The sequence below is a fragment of the Polyodon spathula genome, chromosome 54, assembly GCF_017654505.1.
Source record: "Polyodon spathula isolate WHYD16114869_AA chromosome 54, ASM1765450v1, whole genome shotgun sequence".
NCBI classification, from domain to species: domain Eukaryota; kingdom Metazoa; phylum Chordata; class Actinopteri; order Acipenseriformes; family Polyodontidae; genus Polyodon; species Polyodon spathula.
The window spans coordinates 135,944-140,508 of record NC_054587.1 but is presented as its reverse complement, the minus strand read 5'-3'; positions in this window follow the sequence as shown (position 1 = coordinate 140,508).

Below are 4,565 nucleotides of genomic sequence, written 5' to 3'. Positions count from 1 at the left end.
CGGACTTATTGTGGAGCGGCGTCACGATTTTGAGCTGGAAGCACTACCTCAAAGCGTGAGAGAGTAATACTTCGCCGAATCAAAAAACCCAGAGAGAAATCAGAAGACTATCGTGGGGGTCTGTATTAGTGTGTCTCCATCTGCTTTTTTTTTTGAACAAAGTACGTCATAGAATTATGTTGGGTGTACATGGATCAGTCAGATTTTTTGCATCGTTCAAGCAGTTTTGAGAAATGTAGAGGTGGGGCCGGATTATTATTCCTGGTTGATAGTGGTTAGTGGAGCCATCCAGGGGACATTTGACGGTAATTTTGAATTCGGCTGTCTAGTTCGACGACTTACTAATCAGACCCACACATGTCAGTAGTGGTGTTCGCGCCCACGGTCTGCTAGACGGCCTACGTTGTCGCGCTGATCTGCGTCAGACGGGGTCTGCTTTGTTATAGGAAACATATCTTTATAAATTGTCTTTTCATGATAATTTACATGTCGTTCGAGATCGTAAAGCTTGGTGCATGTATAATGTTTAGCTGAGTCTTATTCATATGGTGGGCTGAAACATGTTCTCGTCAGAGATAACAGAACAAACTGTCGTCGCGGACTGGACAAATACCAGACACTAGAGGCGACGACGAGAACCAGAGAGCGCCCAATCCCCTCCAGATCAGCGGGCACCATCGCTGTCCACGTCTCAGGACTGTACTCCCAGGGTAAGCAATTCATCAAATCTTGCGCGTCTGGCTTATAGCGCAGAACATAATATCATAATAGACAAAACGTCAATGCAGAATGCTTAGAGTAGAGTCCTTTCTTGTGTTTGGAACTGATAAATGCACGTTGAGATTTGAAACAGTCGCATCCTTTTATAATGTTCATCCCATCCGTGATGGCGTGGATAATTAGTTGCAATAATTTGCATAATTTATAAGACTATGCTTATCGCTCTCTCTACTTCCTCCTCCGTTTCATCTATTCCTCCAGCTATGGTCTGGATTTCAGGAAAATTTTTTCGCGGTTATTCTAGCTAATGGGGTTGGGACATGGATGTAGCAAGCGCAGGAAAGCGTGAATTACGTTCGCTCATTTTGAGTGAAGAGTTTTTTACATCCTCTCTGTCCATGACTTAACCTGAACCCCTCTATCTGTAATTATCCTAAATAAACGCCTTTTGAATATGGTTTATTAAGGAGATGTGCAGGAGGTGGCGGTGTGCATCATCTTTTGCTGATTGGCTCATCTACTCCTGGCGAGAAAGACTGCCGTGATTTCAAATGTGCTTTCCTTAGAAAGGCAGAGATTCAGATTATGTTGTTATTTTTTTTTAATTCTCAGAAGGAATAAGCTGATTTCTGAATGTTAGAAGTAGCCGTGCGCCTTCTTAACCGTCACGCTCGTCGTCGAGTGGTTGGATACCATCGGATGGGGGAGTGAGATGTGCTTTTATAACCTCTCTAGATAAACTGGGATAGGGTTATAAATTGTCAGGCTGAGCTGTTAAAATGTTCAAAGCAATGTGACCTCCTGGATGACTCTAGCTTTCCCTAGTAACGTTTCCTGCCTAAATCTCACCCGTGGTCGGGTTTTCAAAGGGGCTCTGCCGGATGAAATCAAAAGGTGGGGGTCCCTTCCTAAACCAGGGGGTGCCCAAAGCAGACTGTCCCATACCCTGTTTTAACCAAATTAAATCAAAACTCCGTCCAGACGGTGGAGTTGCTTGCGATCTCCGTTTCACCTCCTGGAGCAGAGTGGTCGTTCAGAGCCGCGATTGATTGGCCAGACGACCCCTGTTCTGAAGGCTTGCAGCTGTTGTCTCCTAAGCTCTCTGCTCCTCCCGTCCTCCGCAGCGAGTATTTTGAGAGGCTTGTAACCTGATTCCAGGCTGGATCAGTTTCGCCCGCTGACCGCCTCATCTTCTCCTTGGTATTAATATATTATTATAAAAACCCATTAGAAGAGTTTTTGACTTACAGATCGTGGAACCAGCAGTGGAGGGATCAATACACAGCCGTAGTGTGGATTTGGTTTTTTGGGGTGGTGGTGGTGGGTAATTCTCAGAGAAATTCCAGACCTTCAAAATCGAAACGTCGTCTTGGCTGTCACGATACACGGGCGGTTCAGCCTGGCGCGCAGAGAGATGTGATCAGTGCTACACCCGCGATTTAAAATAGCAAGTTTGGCTGTGCGTCCAGAGAAGTGGCTGGTCGCCTGTGGTTTGGTTAATCTTTTTCACCACGAGCGTCAATTTGTCTTTACTTCTCTCCTGCACGGACAGTGCGTCGTTCTACGCACGAATAACTCTGCCTGGTTTAAACACGTTTGAAAAATATAAAATAAACTGAATCGCACAATCCACTTGTAGGAGACACAAGAGCAAGATAAAGAGAGAGATTAGTTTATTATTTACATTGTGCCGTTTTTTTATATATATCTTTGCCCCTTGCATGTGTTGTAGGGCTTGTTGCCTGGATTGGTTAGTGTGTTCACGATGCATTTTAAGGCGTTCTTGAAGACTGTGAAGCTGCGTAGCATAATAATAAAATAATATCATAAAAATTTATGCCTGGTATAAAGCTGTCCTGACATTTTAGAGCTATGTGCATCATCTAGGTATTATTTTTAGGATTTGTAGACATATAAACTATTCGGAACATAATTAACTGTTATTTAACAATTGTGTATATCAGAGAAACTACAAAGTGTATTCACTCGGCTTATAGTAAGAAGGCTACCCGAAGGAAGCCGTTAAATCAGTACGTATTGTATGTTAGATTTCCAAATGCCACATCATTGTCAACGTTAAACTATTCCCAGGTAATTTTTTAAAATAGAAAGCGGTGATGGATATTTTCATATGAGTATACAACTGAGGAACCTTATCAGCAGACTTTTTTCGCTTTCCTTCGGTACTCTAATGAAGCATGAGAGGAGTTCATTATCTATATAGATTTTAGGGGTGCAATCACTATGTTAATCTTATTAGGGCAAATTAATTCAGATAGTTTTTGTCAGGACTCTTTATGAAGTCTGAGGGGTAGTCTTATATATACGATGAGAAAGGGTGTCAATTCAAAATATGTTAGTTTGATTCAATTTTACGGGTATTCATGATTCCAACAAGCTTTCATTGTACTCTATGAAGCTGAGTGAGTTCATTGTATATAGAGGGGCTGCAATTCAATATGTTAACAAGGGGATATTATTCAGCAGCTTTCACTGGACTTTGTGAAGCTGAGGGAGTTCATTCTATAGGGGGATGGATGGTGCAAGCACCTTGTGGCTGTGTTTGCCAGAGTTTCACCCAGGACCCAAACTCTTACCAGCTTCAGTATCGTGATCAGTAAGCAGGTTTCTTTTAGATTATTGGCAGCTTTTTGCTGGGAGCTGAGAGGTTGTTAATAAGTGGCATCTACAGTATGTGGGGTACTTAGAGAGAAGAGGTTTGTGTTTTTTTACTGAAGCAAAGTGATCGAAGCAGAAGAATATGCGAGTGAGGATGGCTGTGATATTTCGTTGCCATTTCAAGACGCTTGTTAAAAGCTACAAGCCAGTGAGTCCACTGGCTTTTCAAAAGAGAGCCGCGGGAGGGGATGGGCAAGTAAAAAAGATAGAAAAGGAAAAAACGTATAAATCGTCCATTGAATGCCACTTGGCAGATCACCCCACTCTCTTTTGACGGACTGAAATATAAAAAAAAAAAAAAATTATTAAACGGCATTGTAATCGCTGTTTCAAACCAGTAAGAAAACAGAGACTTTTCTAGTTTAAATGTCCTGCTCAATGGTTTTTAATGTATTTAGGACTAGGCAGTTATTTTTAACCCTGTTTTTCAACCCAACTTAGAATGTCACCACTGGACTAGCACCTCCCCCTCGCTACACCAGTGGCCGTGCCCTTTACACAGGGGAGACCCTCGGGGGGCAAACACCGCTCCCCTGACTGTGTGACTTCCCCCTGCGCACCACGCGGCCGTGCCCTTACCAGGGGGGACCCTCGGGGACCCCCGCGCTCCCCTGACCGTGTGACTCCCCCCTGCACACCACACCGCCGTGCCTTCACCAGGGGGGACCACGGGGACAGCCTGTCGTACCCAGGACTGGTGTGCTCCCCCATGCAGACGCGAACCGTGCCTTTACAGGGGAGACCCTGGGTGGGGGATTACAAAGGGCATTTGCTTGGATGGTAGAACGCCACGTTGGAAATCACGGAGGCGAGTGTCTCCTGGGTAATGGCGATTGGAGCCTAGCCTTGCTTGGCCCGTGCTGAGTGGAAAATGATACCCAATCCGGGGGGGTAAACGAATAGGTGACGTGTTTTTTTCCAAGACATAAAGATCAAGCGATCAATCCATTTCCACACAGAAGTCAAACACACGAGATCTGACCGCTACAGTGGAGAAAAAAAGGGAGAGGCGCAAAAAGATAAAATATCAAAAAGTCCTGGAGAACTTATTTTTGTGTGCAGGGAAGGGAGGAAGGGAAAACGTGCGCGGTACGGCATGGGAGGGCATATAGTGGTCACCTACATGCATGCGGGGGGGCGGGGGGGGGCGGGGGGGGTGGGGGGGA